Source organism: Leptinotarsa decemlineata, unplaced genomic scaffold (genome assembly GCF_025532065.1).
Source record: "Leptinotarsa decemlineata unplaced genomic scaffold, Ldec_3_MD MMD2_tig00000008_RagTag_RagTag, whole genome shotgun sequence".
Classification (NCBI taxonomy): Eukaryota; Metazoa; Arthropoda; class Insecta; order Coleoptera; family Chrysomelidae; genus Leptinotarsa; species Leptinotarsa decemlineata.
The window spans coordinates 1-22,211 of NW_027412537.1; positions in this window are offsets into that span (position 1 = coordinate 1).

Here is a 22,211-nt window from a genome sequence, read left to right on the forward strand (position 1 = left end):
GTAGTTGTTTACAGCTGATTCTCGGCCTCCCCCCACCACTTATGACGTATTAATTGCTTTTTTTATTGGTTTTGTTTGGTGAAGTTTTTTTTGTTTGTGTGCAGTGAAGTCAAGCGTTGTGACCTTGAAGTGTCTGGTGCATGGATCGTTCAGATTTTTTTTTCATATGAGATTTTGTGTTTTTATGTGTTTGTGTGTGTGTGTGTAGGAGAATGCACGGTACAGGGTTTCATCATGTGCTTGTTTGTCTATGTACAACATACGTCTGCATACTTCGAAGATCCTCCAAGTAATAAATGCTCCATCGGTGTTAGGGCACCAAGTTAGTAGTGGAGTGACGTCACAGCAATAACCGTTCAACGGCTAGAGAGCGACATGTTCACTCCACGACGTGTGGCAGAGTAATGCGTATTCATCGGTCTGCCCTCACCTCTCCCGAAGCGATGAAGGTTCGCTCTAGCCCCGCTATCGATGGTGACACAACGGCAGCCGAGGACCGTTTGCCTAGCGTCTACCCTCTCCGAGACCGCAACGACCACTGCTTGCTCGTATATCGACATCTGTTATCGCATTCAGTTGGGAGGTAATCTTGGCGCATGTAGTTGAGAAGTGGGGTTGGCTATGACGTCTTGACGGGTCCTATCAGAGTGTATTTAAGAAGCGTACGAGTGTTGGCTATGTCAGTTTACATCAAGTGAGTTAGTGAGAACTATTATATAAAATGTATTCCTGTGACTGTGGTAAATCTTTCACTCGTAGTGATAATCTTCGTCGGCATCAGCTCCAGAGTTGCCAAGGAGGGCCTGCAGTGAAACGGGTGAGAGTGGATAATGCAACACCTATGTATACGTGCAATTGTTGTAATGTGACAATTCCTATGAGCCAAGTGAATTCTCACCGAAGAACCATGAGTCATAAAAATAATGCATGTGTTCAATTGTCTGACGGTGTTCAAATTATAACGAATGCATTCAATTGCCGCATTGCTACATACAGGGTGGAGAGTTCGATTGTAACCATGACTACATGTCATTTTTCAATAAGATTAGGCAGAAGGTCATTGAATTACTGGAATCAGCCATCAGGATCCATAAAAGCATCAAGGTGAATATGGAAGTTTTTGGGAATTATATTCTTCAGACTGATGATTCGAGGGACACGAAGTCATTTAATTCCCAAAATAAAATAGTGGACCAATCTTCAGATTTGAATGCTGTTTTTGATGGATTCCGTGATGTAATTGTGGCTCAAACGACTGAGTTCCAGGATCGTGACTCAGGTATTTATTTTTTAAAAATTTCAATAAGATTGAATAGTAATATTTTTTTTTTATAATTCAGGTTGGACTTGTGAAAAAATATTGTTTCTCGAGGTCAACATTAATAAATACAGTCCACTGGAAGGACGTTCATATGTGAAGCTGCCTCAATGTATTCAATGGAAGAAAGCTGTTGTGAATGTTCGTAATGAAGATCAATATTGTTTTGCTTGGCTATAACATCAGCATTATATCCTGCAGATAGTCGAGTGTCCGAACTTACGTCATATCCACATTTTTCCACTGTTTTAGATGTCACAGGTATGGATTTTCCGTTAAAGTTAATAATAAGAGTATCGAAATATTCGAAGATAGGAATGATATTTCAATTAATGTTTACGGTTTAGAGAGTACATTTGAGAAGGGTAAAATGAAGTATGAAGTGATTGGTCCATTGCGATACTCACAGAGAAGACTCCGGAGACATGTCAATTTGTTGTTTATAACTGATGACTCCGGTAATGGTCACTATTGTTGGATCAAAGATCTTTCAAGATTAGTTTCTAATCAACTATCAGCTCATAGACAGAAAAATATTTTTGTGACGGATGTTTGATATATTTTTCTGATGAGAGATTGCTTTTACGTCATAATATGTATGATTGTAATCACATTAGTACCACAACACCAACTACTAATTTAAAGATCAATAAATATGGTAGAATGGTTGCGGAAAATAAACTAATGTTTGAAAACTTTGAGAGGCAAATGAGGGTGCCATTTGTAGTGTATGCTGATTTTGAATCAGTGCTTAAACCGATTCATGTGAATGAGCCAAATCCTGGAAGTTCATACACGATTAAAACATTCAAACATGCCCCATATTCATTTGCTTATTTGATAAAGTGTTCATATAATGATGATTTGACAAAATTTGTTACATATAGGGTGTAGATGCAGCTCAGAAATTTGTGAGTAGCATTGAAGATGATTTGAAAGAGATACATGAAAATCATCTCAGAAACCCTAAACCAATGGATACACAAACTGTCGAAGAAGAAGAACAGTTTGTTGCAGCCAGAACTTGTGGTATATGTAATAAAGCATTTACTGATGGTGACGTCAAAGTAAGAGATCATTGTCATGTCACAGGAAAGAAAAGATCACATGCCGCTCACTCGAAATGTAATTTAAATTTCAAAATACCAAACTTCATACCTATCATTTTTCATAATTTAAGTGGTTATGATTGTCATTTATTCATAAAAGAATTGTATAGGAATAAAGAGAAAGTTGATGTTATCCCGCAAACTAAAGAGAAATATATATCTTTCACGAAGCATCTCTTTACACACAGCTATACCGATAAGATGGTGTGGTTAGGAAGAATTATCTCAAAATGAGATTTATCGATAGTTATAAATTTATGACTAATTCGTTGGAGAAGTTGGGTGCAAACTTGACCTCCGATCAATGTTTGGAGATGCACAAACATTTCCCACAAATTGAGAAATTCAATTTGATGAGACAGAAAGGTGTATTTCCATATAGTTTTGTTGATGACATTGACAAATTGAATTATCCATTACTTCCGACAAAAAATCAGTTTTATGACACACTCAATTGTGAACATATATCGGAAACTGATTATGATAGGGCTAGAAAAGTTTGGAATTTATTCGAGTGTCAGAATTTGGGGGAATACTCTGATTTGTATTTGAAGTCGGATGTATTGCTACTATGTGATATTTTTGAAAACTTTCCGCACCACAAGTTTAGAGATATATAACTTAGATCCGGCACAATATTACACTGCACCTGGATTATCATGGGATGCCATGTTGAAGTTCACTAATGTTGAATTGGAATTACTAACTGACATTGATATGATTCACTTTTTTCAAAAAGGTATACGAGGTGGAATTAGTCAATGTAGCGAGAGGAAACATATAGCAAATAATAGATTTTTTACCCAATTATAATCCCAACGAACCTTCCACATTCATTACATATTTAGATGCAACAAATCTATACGGTCACAGTATGTCACAACCTCTACCAACAAGTGAATTTACATGGTTGACACCAAATGAAATTCTTAATCTCGATGTGATGGATGTGAGTACTGATAGTCCGTATGGGTATGTATTTGAAGTGGACATTCATTATCCACAAGAGTTGCATGATAAACATTCTGACCTTCCATTTTTAGTCGAAAAAATAATACCACCTCGTACACAATCGAAAATTCCCAATTAATTCCAAATTTGAATGATAAAAGAAAATATATTGTTCATTATAGGAATCTACAGCAAGCTGTCAAAATGGATTGATTGTAATGAATACACATAGAGTATTGAAATTCAAACAATCATGCTGGATGAAACCCTATATAGATCTTAATACTGAAATGCGTAATAGGTCTAACAACAAATCTGTTAAAGATTTCTATAAACTAATGAATAATGCGGTGTATGGAAAGACAATGGAGAATGTAGATAATCGAATTGATGTTAGACTCGTTACACATTGGGAAAATATAAAGAAAAATATAGGTGCCAGCACTCTCATAGCCAAACCAAATTTCAAAAATTGTTCAATTTTCACTGATAATTTCGTTGCCATTCAATTGGGTAGAGTGAGGTTCATTACGATAAACCATTATATTTGGGATTTTCCATATTAGAATTATCTAAAACAGTCATGTATGACTTTTTCTATGGATGCATCAAACAACACTTTGATGAAAATGTCTCTTTACTTTACACAGATACCGACTCGCTCATTCTTAAAGTAAACACAGAAAATTTTTATGAATTCATAAAACTAACATAAGTAGATTTGATACATCCAATTACAGTATAGTTAACCAATTCAATATTCCAGTAACAAGTTCAGTCTTGGGTAACTTCAAAGATGAATTTCCAAATGATCCAATCATGAGTTTTTATGGTACAGGTGCTAAAGCATATTATGTGAAATCTGTTGATGGTGAATTTAAGAAAGCCAAGGGGTTAAACGATCTGTAATAAAGAATGAATTGACATGCGAAGATTATCAAAAAATCGTCGAACAAGGTGGTATGATATTCAGAAAGATGAATTCATTTAGAAGCGTGTTACATGATATGTATACTGAATTGAAAAATAAAGTTGCATTATCATATCACGACGATAAACGATTTATCATTCCGAATACTACCCACACTCTTCCTTGGGGTCATAATGATATTGAATTTTATGAAAACGATCCAAATGAGAACATTCGTTGGATAAGTAATATTATTCAACAATCACAATCTCAGAGACTCCATTGGATCAATTGATTAATTTATTATCTGCCGAGATCAATGATTGAAATATCATTCAATATCTTCAAAACCGGAAAATTCAATATTGATATTTATGTAGCCATTTATAATTAATAATATATGATAGAAGTAATGTGATATTAATGTATTATGTATGTATGTATATGTATTACTGTAATGAATATAAAATGATTAAAATTTATTTGTATTATTTCTATTTCCCTAATCAATTACTGCAATATATAGTATAATGTAAATGACAGAAATATCAGTTTGAAGAGAATCATCGTAGAGTGCACAATGTCTAAAACAATCGATAAGTTTGGTAGAAAAAGAAAATGGGTGGTAATGTCATTCGAGGTCCTCCTGGAATGGTTTTAAATTAACAAAAGATGGTCATTATGACATGCAAAGGAAAATATTGAAAAATACAAGTGAACCAATTGACAAGAGTGATTGTGTAACTGTATCATATCTTGAGGGGGAAATTAATGGAGCAAAGGAAGTTATACTTCTAGCCCTACAAGCTGCAATACAATCCACAATAGGCAATATTGCTCGGGACGCCCGGCAAGCATTTGACGATAAAATTGCAGAGGCTCGGATAACTTTCACTCGTAAATTTGACAAACTTACAAGTGATGTAGACATAAAAATGTCTGACATAACAGCGTCTACAAATAAAAAAATTTGATGCTATGTCAAACATAACAGGACTACAATGAAAAAGTATGATGTACTGGAACAGAGAGTTGAAGTATTGGAGAAAAACCATAAAGATTTTGGAGAGAAACTATAAAGTCAGGCCATCATCATCAGGTGGACTGGGATATCCAGGACTGAACATTAATCCAAATCATAGAATAATACAACCAAAACCAAAACCAACTGATGATGTATTAATGGAACCAACATGGTGAATGTATTCCCTCGTTAGGTTAGGTTAATAGTTACGTTAGGTTAGCTGCATATTTACGTTAGGTTAGGTGTTAGGTTAGTATTCCCTCGTTAGGTTAGGTTAACAGTTACGTTTTAGGTTAGGTTAGCATACTTACGTTAGGTAATAGGCGATTCGCGAGCGAGCGGGGTTCGGGCGATCATGAGCGATCGCTCAGCAGGCCGCTTCGCGGCCTGGGGCGCTCAACATCCCCACTTGCATCGTCCCGGATGTAAGTGTTGATGTTGAGCGCTGAAATTCGGCCGCTCCGCTTCCGAGCGGTCGCTTGCGGTCGCCGGCCGCGGAGCGGGCCGGCCGAATTTTTTAGCGCTCAACATCCACCACTTGCATCCGGGGCGCGTTTTTTGCCCTTCTCGAAGCCCCGCCCCCTTTCCGAAGCCCCGCCCCTCCCCTCCCCGAAGCCCCGCCCCCCCGACTCCCAACATTTGCGCATGTACACCCTACCCTCACGCGCATGTGCGCTCCCACCATTTTCCCACCACTCACGCATCGAAGTCGATACCCTCCGGAGAGCACTCCACAACATTCAGTTCGAGAAGTCATCTCATCGAGAGCAGTCCACTCCACAACAAGGCAGTAGCTTCCAACGACTAACTTGATATTTGAGTAAGTAAATTAGAATGTTATTTTTTTTATATCAACTAACTTTGTATTATTTCTTCTTTTTCAGAATGGCAACCAATACACAGGAGGTGAATAATGCTGTGGCGTCTATTCTGCCGGTGTCCGCTGACCAGGAGGAGGCAGCATCTTCGAGAGCGGTGACGGGTGACCAGCCAACCACTTCGCGTTCGCGAGTTAGGTGCAGATCTTCTAGCCCTGACTTATTCGAGGAGGAGGAGGAAGTCAGGGCTGTGAAGAAGGTTTGCCAACGACCTGCAGCAAGGGTTGGTCCTATTTCAAAGTACCGAGCTACTTGCAATAGGACTAATCCTTATGCAGGTAGTTTTTCGACCTCTCGTAAGAGGGCCTCCACACCAGCAGCAGCACCAGCAGCAGTGGAAATTCGAGGAGTCCTTCTCCGGAGTTGGTGATATTGTCGCCGTTGGTGACGCGACTACCACCGCTGCCAGCGACACCGGCGGATCCTGAGGTGTTGGTGCCACAGTGCGACAGCCTATCGGAGAGGTTAGTGAAAAGATGAGTGTTTTTCTGCAGAGATGCAAGAAATAGAACGAGCTGCCCGATCTAGCGAGGCCGCGTTGGTTACATGAAGCGACAAATGGCTGAAAAGGTTAAGCGACGGAGGGAAATAGAGAAGAAATGGCCGAACTAGATCGTGAATTGCATCTCTGCAGGAAAGGTGTGAAGCGGAACCTCTTCGATAGAGCTACAAAAAAGTATGGACAGTTATGGACACTTTTTTGTAGATTAAGTGTAAATATAAGATTAGTTTTAGGTTAGTTAGGAGTATTTAATTATGGTAGTTTTAAGTTTATATTTGTTAAGTTTATATTGAATAAAGGAAAAGGAAGTGAAATAAAGGGTGTACACTGTTTTTTGGTTTGGTACACATTGAACAATGCGATGGTTGGAGCATTTTTCTTCACTTCCTCTTATTATTATTATTTTTTTTATTTCAATTCCAAGTTCTTCTAGACAAATACCTCACATCAATTTTTGTGTTCTCTAATCACTTGTAAATAATTCCATGTGAAGAAAATTTAAAAAATAAAAAAATAGACATGTTTCATAGTGAAATCGACAAGTATATTTCATTTGTATTTTATCCATTCAAGTATCTCTTTCATTGAATATGTCTTATGTCACTTTGCAATTTACCCCTACTCATTGAATATGTCTTATGTCACACTGCAATTTACCCCTACTCAATGTCCCACTCCTCTCCCACTCCCTCTCGAAAGTATAAAAGTAGAAATCATCTGATGAAACATTCAGTTGATCAGCTAGCATCGAGATGGAACCCGATTCAACCTCCGAACCCTATAGCTGCCCGGATCAGGGGTACAACTTCAATTACTGGGATAACAGCCAGGTACAGGTAGTCTCTTCCACCACGGAACCCCACAGTCCGCCATATGAATACCAGGATCACGACATCAGGATGCAAGTTCAACATGTCACTGGCAGTGACGAAGGACACTTGGACGACTCGGAATATCCAGATCCTGACGGATGGTGGGACCCTGCTTATGATGACATTGTCCCAATGAGTAGCGACGACGACGATGATGACGACGACGACTCTGGCGATGATGCTGATGACGAGCTTGACGTTAGACGTCCTCCACCATCCCCTATCCTCATCGAGGATAGTCCTCCGCCATCCCCAATCCTGATCGATGATGATGTCCTCAATTCCGATGATGACATATAATCATCTACTCGTCCATCATTTCCTTTCCTTTCCTTCCACGGAGTACACACTTTTTGGTTGGTGTACACGAGGCACTGCGAGGCTGGGGCAGTGTCTTCCTCCTTCCTCTCCCTTCTCCCTCTTATTAGTTTTTTTCCATAATAATCACTAAGAATTTCTCCTAATAATCGCTCAGAGTTTCATTCTTGATGTTTTCGAATCTCAAACACTGTTCTACATTTCACCCCCTCCATTTCATTTCTTCCAATATAAATATAGCAACAATCCCAGTTCTATATCATTCTTCCACAATGTCGAGTACAGGACCCATCCAAGTACATGAAATAGATTCAACGTCTGATCATTTGAGTACAACCTTCGCTCAATTTCTGCAGCGAATCTATGATCTTCCTGATGATTTCGCAGAACGAGTGGAACAAGGTATTCAGGACGACATAGATGCTGTTGACGATAATAATGCGGATGATGTGATTAGTATATCATCTGATTCAGCTGATTATGACGACGACGACATCATGAGTATATCATCTGATTCAGATGACTACTATGAGGATGATATCATTAGTATATCATCTGATTCAGATGACGATACCATAATTATTGTTTCTGATGATGAGGAGCGTTAGTCCATATCATTGCATGGATTAATAAAAAAATAACAGCCCTTTTCAGGGCTACAATTAAAGACTGAAACAATAAAAAAAATAGCTCTTTTCAGAGCTACCATTATACTTTCAAACAGAAACAGATTCATACCATTGTTAACATTATGTTAACATTATAATCTCAAACGAAATATATGTATGTGAAAGTATTCATCATTATATGCATATGAATGATTGACAAATGCCAACTTCAACTTTCATTTAAAGTAGTACTCATCATATGCATAGATATTCAATGACTATCAAATTCCAAATTTCGACTTTTCAGTCAAAGTAGTAATTTATTTGTCATATAATGTATAGATATTCAAAGACTAACAAATAGTAATTTATTTGTCATATAATGTATAGATATTCAAAGACTAACAAATTTCCAACTTAGACTTTTATTAGTCAAAGTATTCATTTGTCACATAATCTATGAATACTAATACAACTAACTACTGTTTGTGTGAATAATGTAGCCCTGAAAAGGGCTGTTGTTTTTTTTTGACCAGTAGGTCCACGGTTATTGTGCCACAGGTTGGACATTATTACATATAATACATGTAGATACTCGGGTGAAGTTTGTTAGTGGCCTCTCGCAAGCTTCACACCAATTCTGTCCCATTTCCATAATTGAGACAGTGTTGTGGGTGTTGACATGGGCATACCACCCTCCATTATTGTTTCTATGCGAATAAAACCGAAAGCAGCACCAACATAGTTTTTTGTTCTCTCCATCTATTGTGCTGATCAATACGTATGCATCCAATGCACAATACAAATCCAAGGGATCTTCCAGTGTCTCACTGACATTGAGTGTTCGCATACCGATCCTCATAGCACCATCACCTTCAGTTGTGTCAGCTTCTATCCCTTCATCATCTCCTTCTTCATCCATGACCCTCTCAAACTCCATCACGTCATCATCTTCGTCGCTTTGGTTGGCCTCGTTTTCAACTTCGTCTATCTCATCTTCATCGACTCCAACATCTTCTGCTTCAACTATTACTTCCTCTAGCGGAACATTGACATCCTCATCATCTGATTCGTCTATCCAATTGTTTTCATCAACAGCAGCTATTCTATTTAATGCAGCATTTATTTTTGCAGAATTCATCTTGTTGTTGTTTGCTCACAGTTGTAGAGAGTGAATGAATGAACTCTAGGTTTGCAAGTCAACTTATATAGGAGGTGATGCGACTCCCACTTGACTCGTTTAGAGTGGAATAGTAGGAGAAGTTATCCCACTATACTTCCACATGATGTTGATTTGTATAAATAGAGATCGTAGGTATAGGAGAGAGCATTCAGAGTTTCTGTAAGTCATCTCTTAATATTTCTAATCGAATTAGTAAAATGCCGTTTCCAAAAGAGTGGAATGAAAAACCAAAAGTGTGTGTCTACCCAATGATGATTGCAGGGGCTATTGTGTGCTACTTTTGTCAAATAAGTAGACCTAAGGATTCAATCAATCCATGTACTGGTATGTGTAGTGATTGCGTGTTGCGGATTCAACTATCGCCTCCTTCTCATCCACCGAAGCGAACAAAATCGGATTATCGTCAACAACAGTTACAGTGTCTGAAGTGTTCCGAACCTATAATATTTAACAATATAGGTATCTGTAGAAATATTTGTGGTACCTGTGCTGCCGTTCCAACTCCACTGCAACGTTGTTTGCGTTGTGATACATATTCCATGAATTGTTGGAATCATGTATGCAATGCATGTAGAAGTACTTGGGATCTGTGTGAGAAGGTTGGTCAACTCTACCCCAATAGGAGAATCCATTTTTTTCAATGTTGGTGTTTGACGCACGAGCAACAACTATTGAGGAATAGAGTCAAAGAAAGTTCCACATCCACAGAGACATATTAACATTTTTCATTTTTTATTATCGTTATTGTCCTCTATTATTAATAAATATATATATTTTGAATTTATTTGTATTATTTTCTAACATTTAAAAATACATGCATGCAACACAAAGTTTTCCTCTTAAATGACAAAGATTGTTACATGCGTGAATAGTTTAGTGAGAGAGCGCATGTGCCAGTTGATGAAAGAGCGCATGCGCTAGTTTATTTTCTTCTATAAATGGTGAGGTCTCAGTAACATCATCACCTTTCCTATCCACATTCTATTGCTATCACATATCATTCCTCAGACCTTAATAATCATGAGCTCTATGCCGCTATTGATTGCTGAAGATGGTTCACCACTTGTTGATATCGATCAGACTGATTTTGAAAATATTCCAGTATTACATTTATCGAGTCAAGATTCGATAAATGATTTTGATATTAACGACTTCGTTAACTTTGCAGATGTGCCAGAACCAAATGAGCAAATTATTATTGAAAATCCGATCGTTTCGCAATTATCATCACTCAAACACTCTTCATCTACCCTTCCTCTTGGTGTTGATAAGAAATCTAGAACAATCAAGAGGAAGGTTACTAAGGCATCTTCATCGATTGTCACTGACTTTAAAGAAAAGAAAGAATCCAAAAGTGTTGTGCGACAGAAAAAACCCGCAACGAAAAGTGACAGATCGAAGAGGAAGCCAAAAGGTACTCCTAAAGAAATGAAGAGTGATTTGAAAGCTGAACCGTTATCTTCTTTCAGCCCCCTCCATCGGTTTGGGGAAATGAAAAGGAAAGCAAAATGCCGTCTTGTAAAGGCACAGATGACTATTGCTGAACTTGAAAAGAGTGAGCGAGCTATTAATGCTAATAATGAAACTCTTGAAGCATTAGATGCCAAGATTGCATTAGCGAAGGTTGAATTGGCTAGAATGTCTAAAGATGCTGATGAACTCCGTTCAAAAATTGGTAAAGATAAGCAATTCCATCAACGTTCGAGAATGCAAGCTCAGGCTGAGCTTGAGGAGTCGACTAAGCTTTATGAGACAGCATTATCAGTGAGAGATAATTGGCAAAAAGAGTTGGATACTGCATTTCAAAGTGACGGCGATTAGTTTTGGGAATGATAATGTGTTTTCAATATCGTGAGTTGAAAAATATAAGCGGGAATGGAGTATACAATTAATTTGGTTTGGTATACACAGAACATTGCGAATGGCTGGGGCAATGTTTACCGCTGCAATATTTTTCAGTTCACATACTTATAATTGAAATGAAAACAATAATGAACTTTAATATTACTTTATTCATAAAAGTCACTATTATATACATTTAAACCATATTTGATTCATCAATCCAAGAATTTTGTTCGCTAGGAAGGCCTAACCACTTTACATATACTTTATTTTTTCTTCTCTTCAACACCTTCTCAATCAGATATACGTCAGGATTCTCGGTTCGTAATAACTCTTCTTCGTAAAAACATCCTCTAATCGGCTGTTCATTCATATCTTCAAGATTATAAGTCGTTGGGATGGTTTTATTAATTTTAACAATCTTGAATAGCTCCGTGGTAAAATTCGCAGTGTAAGACTTTTCAAAAATATGTTTGTATTTACTAATACGTACAATATCATTTAATTGGAATTTGGGTTTACTTTGTCTTCCTCCAATTCCATTGATACCCTTGAATTTTAATTTTGTTGTTGAATCAACATTGATGGGTGCCATACCTATTGTACGATGAACTTTATTATTATATCTACTAGTTATAATTGGAAGAATATCAAGCCATTTGTGGTGACCTCTCATCGAAAATTCCTTGTAGAGCCATGCCTTTATTGTACGAATCACTCTTTCTGCTATAGCTGCCTTCTTTGTGCTAAATGTTGAATAATGATTGATATTATATTCTCGCATGAGAGATGAGAAGCTTTTATTGAAAAATTCTTTCCCTTGATCGCTTTGTATGTGTTTGGGGGAGTATTTGGCTTCTTTCAGTACATGTTTCATTGCATTAGTTACTGTACTACCTGTTTTATCTTTAACTGCTACAGTCCACAGATATTTGGAGTAACAATCTATCACTACAAGTATATATCGGTATCCTTCATTACTTTTTGCATAAGGTTGCAGTTCAGCTAAATCTATTTGCCATAGATCTGCAAAACCTTTGATGGTGGTTATTCTTCTACGAAAATTACGTCTTGCAGGTTTATGTAATTCATTAACAACTTGTCGTTTGACATCACTTATTTCATTAGTCATTCTATTTCAATATGATTAAAGAGAAAAAGTGATAATGTTACTGCATTGAATGATGATGTGACAGTGATCATTACATGTGAATATGTTAATATATTATACCTTCTTCACGTAATTCTTCAATTATTGAAATTATTTCATTATCATGTCCGGTATGTCCGGCTGACTTTGAAGCTACCAATAGTCGTAGGCGAGCAACTAACTCTTTCGGTGAATTCCAGTACACATAATTCACAGGTTTAGAATTATATATTTTCTCCATTTTCACTCGTTTGAGTGCTCCACCAATTTTACTTCTACTTCTTATTGGATATTGTCGTGAGTCTAATAGAGGTTTGATAACTTCACGAAATTTTTTAGAATTTGTATTTTTAAAACCATTCTTCAGATGATATTGTTTATATGGAGCATTCGTTATTTTCAATATTTTGGAATATACTTGACGAGTTTCTTCATTATCAACATCTTGTGGATTCTTCAAAAAAATCATATCATACAGTTCTGGACTACCTGCGCATTCATATTTTTTCACTTTATTAGCATCCCAAAATGAAATGTTTCCATCTTTGAAATTTACCACTAGACTTCCCATTTTCAGCTTTTGTGTAATTGGATCCATACGTACGCCAAATGTTCCATCATATGCTGGATTTCTAGATTTTATATTATTCAAATGTTTCATCAAAACATCTTCACCACTTTCATTCATAACAGGTGAGATGTCAGGATCCGAGGAATCGATGTGGGACGATGATGGTGTTTCGAATAGAGTTGTTCTCATATCGTCTTGAAGTGTGCTCGTGTCACTATTCACAGATGATACACTACCAAAAGATTGTTTTCTTCCTATTGGAGTACTCATGGGATAATTTGAAGTAGATTGAACAGTTCCATGATTTGGTGATAACACTGGTGATTTAGAAGTAGCGTTTGATGATAAAACATTCAATGGTTTCATTATGGGCTCATACAATCTTTCAAGTGTCGTACGATTTTCAATATTATCATTCTTGATAGAGTTGAATTTCTGCCTGACAGCTTCTGTTGTCTCTACTAGTTGACGTTTCAAATTATTTCATTGTTTTTATTTTCAGGATCTTTTTTTGTATTCATAATGCCCTTTTTTTGAATTAAAGCTTAATTCGTTGGTGAAGTGACCACTACAATATTCAGTGATCGAATAAGTTCCAAAAACAAGATCATGGGTATATAAAACTATCGAATCCTTTGCGATATCTACCTTCATCTATTTTTCTATCCTTATCAATGACTAGAAATCCATATTGGTCCTCCCAGCATTTAACACACATCAATTGGAATTGTTTGAATGTTACATCGGGTGAAACATGATCTGAATAAATGTGATGTAAATTCGTCTCATCTTGTTTGAACATTATAATGAAATTGGTATTGTCACGCACTAACTGTTTGGGTACCCGTGAATATGTCTGTGCTAGATAAAAACAATCAACATCCTTATGACGTCCCATACAGAAATATGATCTAATAATATCTTGCTTTTCACATATCACATCATCGAAAATGAAAACAGAATTAGGCTTAGCGTCGGAGGGTTCCACTATTTCTGCATTATTGCTGAATGTATAAAAACCTAATCCTTTTATAGGTTCCAAAACACTTCGCAAGTACTGATATTTAGGTTGATTGAGTGATTTCGAATAGAGATACACATTTCTAAATCTCAGTCCTTGTGGATGTGTTAATAGTGATATCATTGCATTCGTCTTTCCACAATTTGAAGGTCCTATAATGAGTCCTCGAACTGATGATGGAAGTAGTGGACCATGTCTGAATACCCTTTGTCCATTCAATCCACAACCAAATTTCTCATCTAGATTATCTACAGCAAACTTTTCTTTCTGTTTTACAATGCGCATCGTGCCGTGGTTGGAGACTATATAAATGTTATTAGCTTATTCATTTCAATGTGTACCATCAAACGATACGGACGTATTGAAAGTGATCGTAAAATTAAAAGAGGTTGTGGTTTTGTTAATGATTTAATAAACAAACTTCCTTTCGAATTACATCTACCGGAGGTTATCAATACTGTGGACCGGGTACAAAATTGAAACAACGTTTAGCTCGTAACGACCCTGGAATCAATAAATTAGATATTGAATGCAAAAAACACGATATTCAATATTCTAAGCATCCATCCGATCTTGCAGCAAGACATTTAGCCGACAAAGAACTTGAATACAGCGCTTGGGATAGGGTTAAATCGAAGGACGCGAGTATTGGGGAAAGAGCAGCTGCATTACTTGTCACCAACATTATGAAAGCGAAAAGACATATGGGCATGGGTTGTAGTACCAATAAGAAAAAATGTAAGAGGAAACAAACGAAGAAAAATAAAATTAAAAAAGTTGCATTTGGTGCTGGGATAGTCCATAAAGTGCGAAATGTATTGAAGAAAGCTGGTGGGAATCAATTTGTGACGAATAATAGCAAAAAAGCTATCACTGTGGCATTGCAGGCGGCACGTAAATACCTTAAAGCTGCCGGTGGAAAGAAGAAAATCCGCACACCACGCATAATTCCTGTTCCCAAGATCGGTGGACTTTTACCATTGATACCAATTTTTGCTGGACTATCCGCACTAGGAAGTTTGGCGGGAGCTGCTGCTGGTATTACCAAGGCCGTGAATTCGGCAAAAGCCAGCAGAGCGGCTTTAATGGAAGCCAATCGTCACAATAAAACCATGGAGGCTGTAGCATTAGGCAAACGCGGAAGTGGAATATATCTCAAACCATACCGTAAAGGTTTAGGACTATATTTAAAACCATACAAAGCCACAAACAAAACAAAAAACTAATTGAACCCCTACCTCAGAGGCCTCTTACTGATCTCGATCTCAGTTATTATGCACAAAAAATGAAAATTCCACATTTTCGTGGTGTTTTTATGCGTGATAGATTACCATCTTCAGGTCCAAAACAAAACGAGACAGCTATTGTTAATTTAGATGGAATAAGTGGACCAGGAACACATTGGGTGGCATATAAAAAATGTGGGAAAGAAGTCACATATTTCGATAGTTTTGGAGATCTACCCCCACCATTGGAATTGACTCGATTCTTTCGAAAATGTTCGAATGTAAAAATCAAATATAACTATGATCGACAACAGAAATTTAATACAGTTCTCTGTGGTCACTTGTGCTTGCAGTTTCTCTCTAAATAATTTTCCAAATAAAAATGGATTCAACACCAAAACTGGATCGGGAGGCTATCAAGGGAATGGGGTTTTCACTTAGAATGTTTTCAAAATATGGTACCTTGAAAAAAATGGATAAAGTGATGCTTGCAAATATGCCTAAGGAAGTGATACTTGCATGTGTTGCACATGAGATTGCATATGTTTGGGAAAAGTTGCCTAAGCATCTGCAAGATGACATCGATATAATGAAACATAGATATTGTTATGAGCACCACCACCACGATCAAAATTCAGAATCGGATGTTAATGACGGTCCTATACCTCGGAAATCTATGTGTTGTATTTGTAATATAGAGGATGTGAATATTGGTATCAATAAAAATGATACTTATTACAATACAACACCTTCCAAAAAGTGTAAATTGTCTCAAATGTGCTGTTGCTGTGTACAATAATAAATTGAAATGTGTTTCAAAATATTCATCAGTCATGTCACGAAAGTTCGAGCTACAAGCTGTCGGGACAAGTGTCTTGAGTGCGGATTTTTTTCCACCAATTGAATTGGATAGGAACAGTCGTTATGGATTAGGACTTTTGGGATTCTATGGGTGCAATACAATCAATAATATAACTGAAGCTAATAACTTAGTTAGTTTTAGAATCAGTAATGACAACTCATCGATACCCCAAAAGTTGACAATTGAAATTCCATGTGGTGCTTATGAAATAGAAGAGATCAATGCCGTCATACAGAAACATATCATGTTCAGATTGTTTCATGATAAAAAACCAAATGATGTCGTTGCAGATGATATTTTCTATCTACACGCCAATAATAATACATTCAAATGTGAAATGCGATCCAAATATGAAATTGATCTGACACATCCAAATTCAATAGCAGAAATGATGGGGTTCGCTCATGAAATATTTCCACCAAATCAGATACATGAATCATCATTACCAATAAACATTACAACTGTGAGACTTATCCGCTTAGATTGCAATATAATATCTGGTTCATATATAAATGGTGAAGAATCCCACATTCTTTTCTCATTCGATATTGATGTTGAACCTGGCTACAATCTCACTAAAGAACCACACAGTATTATATATATGCCTGTCAGTCCAGAAGGTCGTCAATTGATTCACAACATTACAGTGCGTATTTTGGATGAAAAAAATAACCTTATCGATTTTGGAAGTGAAGAAGAGATTTTCATTATTTTGGAATTGAAGAAAATCGAATAACTGTTGTTATGGGTTTCATTTATAATAGACAAAATCGCATTGAACAATCCCAAACGAGTTGCACTATCAAAAAGAAAGGTGTGCATAAAAAGAAGCTCATTCCACAAGTGTATGCTAAACAGTTAGCACATAACGCTCTGTCTGTGAGTGATCTTAAATTTTTGAAATCGATTGGATTGAAAGTGAGAAAATAACAATGGTGCTCGAAACAAACAATGAAAAGTTGAATATATTCAATGAACCAGTGCTCGATCATTCTCTCATAAGTTTACATGAGCACACATATAAGCCCTATGGATCACCGCTATTCAGGAATTCGGATGAAATCAGAATTGCAATCAATAATCAAGATGTTATACTAGATATTGCCGAGAGCTTCATTTACATAGAAGGTAAATTCACCCCCAAAGATGTAGCGAAAACATGCTATCTCTCGAATAATGCAATTGCATTTCTCTTTGACGAAATTCGTTATGAAATGGGAGGTGAACAAGTGGCTGTTGTTAGAAAACCTGGGATAACATCTACAATGAAAACCATGATATCATTTGGACAATCTCATGCTAACACATTATTGACATCTGGTTGGGGACTTTCACAATTGAAGCAAGATATCTTGGATACAAACAGTCATGTTTTTAGTGGAAAACTACCACTGAAATATTTGATGGGTTTTGCTGAAGATTACAACAAAAGTATCTTGAATGCCAAACAGGAATTGATTTTGATTATCGCTCGATCATTCAAAAACTCATATATAGGTGAGGTTGATGCTGATTTGGAAATAAATAAAATCGAATGGAAAATAAGGCATATTGTACCAGATGATAAACACAAGCTCAAACTTTTGAGTAGAATAAACAAAAGCGGTCTGAATGCCAAAATCAAGTTGGCGTATCGTATGTGGGACCTCTATGAACTACCATCATTACGTGGGACTTCTTCAGACATATGGGCCATCAAAACAACTAACGCATTGGAAACTCCTCGTTTTGTCATCATCGCATTCCAAAGTACTACCACATCTGAAGATAGAACACAAGATATTACAAAATTCACAACTGCTGATATCAATAGTATTCGAGTATACTTGAATTCTGAAGTTTATCCATATGAGCGTTGGAATTTGAATTTCGATAAAAAACTTGATGCTCCTGCTTATTATGCTTTTGAGAGTTTCCAGCGAAGTTATTATGATAAAGATATGAGTGAACCTCTGATGGACATTGGACAATTTAGAGAGAATCCACTATTCGTCATCGATTGTTCCCATCAACCGAATGCAACAAAATCATCAACTATTGATATAAAGATTGAGTTTGAGACGAGGAAGACCAAGTTTCCAGACAACACTAAAGTATATGCATTAATTTTGCATGATACAGTTTTAACATACAATGCATTGGATGGTTCAGTTCATAGCAGATATTGACACTTTTTTTTCACTCTATCATGTACTGTTTTATGATCTTTTTTTTTTTTTATTTGTAACTGACTTATATCATGTATTGTATTTTATATCATATTTATTGTTTTGTAATCATTTTCTATTGTATGTCATCAGATTTAAATAAATAAAACATGAAAATAATACAAAGTTTTTTATTTGACATTATTTATGATTTACAGGAACATACAGACTATCTAAAATAACTTCTTCCTCATTATCATCATTTTCGCGACCATCTTCAATTTCCTCTCGATTTTCATCATTCAATTCAAAGTGATGAATAATCCATTCTGGCAAGTATGGTTGGAGGCTATACAGGAATCTTCTTAGGTTCAGTTCAATCATAACCTCACAAAGTTGCCACAATTCCAATTCATTATCCAAAAATTTGTTGCAAACTTCTGCACCACTCCAATAGTTCTCAGCATCACGAAGGCATAATTCGATTTGTTTTTCATCATAGCATACACTCATATCATAAACGCTTGCATGTTCGGCTCCATCACCCAACACCTTCAATTTAGACGACAAATGTTGAACCGATGATTTGAGATCTACAATATCGACCCAATCTTGACTTGCGTACTGCATCCACATCTTTAAATGGTGGAACTGAAATCGAATAAAAAAAACAATAAGCAACCTTCAATTTTTCAGTGATATAATACTCACATTCCCATTTTACTTGTAGTTACAAAGTGAGTGTATTCAACTAAGTTAGTAATGTTTATATTTCCATATAATTATCATCTAATATATGAATATTAATAAAACAATAAGAAATTCATTATAATTACTATTATTATTCAATCATATTGAATTTGACTAGAGTTATCGTTTTCACACCAAAAAAACTTTGTAAGCTATGACCTAAAGAAATTCACTATAAATTATTACTATTATTCAATCATATTGAATTTGACTAGAGATCGCGTTTTCATGCCAGCAAAACTTTGTTGGCTCTGTCCTAAATACATCATCGTATATTTACCACCTGATGAGTTGATACAAGATATATCGTCATCACTGAATTGCAACGAAATACGTTTTGGTAGCCATGTTTTAAATAATTTATCATTGCTCACATCTTGCAAAGTTAATAAAATTGATTTACCAAATCGTGTAGAATAAGTTGACATATTTTTAATTATGTACACTTCATCAATTGGCAATGATGATAAGGCCTTTTGCTCTAGTATTTCAACCTCCTGTACAATCAAATTATTAATTTTATTCAAGTCTACTTTTGAAACGGACATGATGATAATATATATGAAAATATAAACAATTTCCAACAGACAAATACACTCACCGTCTTCCTTCTATTACGAACTGAATAACACTCTACCAATTGCTAACTGCTGCAGGTATATTCGTCTACTGATTTCATAGTGTGCCAGGCATTTCTTTTATATTAAACAGTGTGAGTCACCCCCACCATGAAACCGTGAAAGATTCACATTGCTAGTTGCTATCCACTAGAGATGCCTGACGTCACAGCCAAGCCCATCTCCCAACTTGATGCGATAACAGTTGCCGGTACGAGCAAGCAATGGTCGTTGCGGTCTCGGAGAGGGTAGACGCTAGGCAAACGGTCCTCGGCTGCCGTTGTGTCACCATCGATAGCGGGGCTAGAGCGAACCTTCATCGCTTCGGGAGAGGTGAGGGCAGACCGATGAATACGCATTACTCTGCCACACGTCGTGGAGTGAACATGTCGCTCTCTAGCCGTTGAACGGTTATTGCTGTGACGTCACTCCACTACTAACTTGGTGCCCTAACACCGATGGAGCATTTATTACTTGGAGGATCTTCGAAGTATGCAGACGTATGTTTGTACATAGACAAACAAGCACATGATGAAACCCTGTACCGTGCATTCTCCTACACACACACACACACACATAAACACACAAAATCTCATATGAAAAAAAAAATCTGAACGATCCATGCACCAGACACTTCAAGGTCACAACGCCTTGACTTCACTGCACAACAAAAAAAGCAAATAACACGTCATATTGGTGGGGGGAGGATTAGAACCGGGAAAAAAATTCTGAACGATCCATACACCACACCCTTCAAACAACAACCAATAAAAAAAGCAATTAATACGTCATAGTGGTGGGGGGAGGCCGAGAATCAGCTGTAAACAACTACTTAACGCTCTTCGTGGTATTAGCCAGGGGAGTAGATGTTATCTGAAAGGTGTCAGTCCATTAACCTACAGGGTAGGTTAGTTTAGGCCTGAATGAACTGTGTGTAGGGCAAACTGGGAGCAGTGTTCCACTCACTTCCTTTCCTATTTGAGGTTCCAAAATTAACCAGTATGGGGATTGAGTCGTGTTGGCTGAATGTATTCGAAATTATCCTCGTCGTTATCTCGTTTTTTCATACAACTTCTTGGGAGGAAAATTCTGGGAGTGAACATTTTCAGAAACTCTGTATATGAGCCAATATCCAATCCATGTCACGTGGTATGGAGCAACGAACTTGTTCCACTTCACCAAAATTTCCATTCTGTTTGAATAATTGATGAACATATTCCATTTGCATAAGCAAGTCCATCCAAACACAGAGGATGAAACAAATATCTGTATCGGAAAATTCCAATCATATATGTCGAATTAGTCTGAACAGGAGAGTGGGAATCAAATTTGTTTTCGTGGAATTGTTGGTTGATTCAGACATCTGTATACCCTATTTTGTTGACATGAACATTCCAGAACCATTTCGAAACAAAATAATCGCAGGTACATTCGAAATGATCACAGCAATTTTGAAATAAAGGATTTGTAAGTTGAATTGGAATGATTTTCCATCTTTCGTATCTTGAAGCGAACACTACAACTAGTTTCGTGTAACTGCTGTAGCAGTTTCAAGGAATACCTAAACTAGTATTTTTCACCTAGAAGGAATAGGGAGCTCACCAACATCCTATTTCAAATACGTATCGAAAATGAAATACTTTCTTTCGTGAATGAGATAATAAAATTAGGATTGTGGTTCGACCCAGAATTCCGCTGTTTTTAAGGATTAAACACAAGCACTACAGGAAAATTCTTAAGGCGCTCTCACAGCGGTGTCTTTGCGAAAGTAGCGATTCACATTGGATTTGAATCGCTGGAGATTAAATCCAAAAACGATCTCAGAAATCTTATTCCAATTGAACGCAGTTCTCCAAATTGAAGAGTTTTCAAACAGTGAATTTCGATGTGTACTGAGTTGAACCCCAAAACGATAAACAGCCACAGTCACATTTCCTGTGGAAGTATCGATATCAATAGTGTTAGGATTCACACGTTAAAGGGTAAGACCTCGTTAGTCCTCAGCTCGCACAAGTTTCTCAACTTCTGAGAGTTGTCGTTAGTATGGGGGCGACAGCTGATTAACGGAAAAACAGATTTTAAACAGATTTTTTTAAATAGAAGAGAGACAAATCCTCAACCTTGCTCCGGTGTTCCAGACTAACAAGGTTGCAAATGATGTTCGAGTCTCCAATCAGGCGGATGGCTCTTTTGTAAATGGAATACAACTCCGTAGTATGCTCAGAAGCGGAGTTCCATACACGAGAATAATGTCTGAAAGTACGATCTGAGCTCTAGAAAACATCAAAATTTGCTGGGGTGTGTACAGTTTCATGGTTCTGAAGTGTTCCAAGCTTTTGAGAAGCAGCCTTT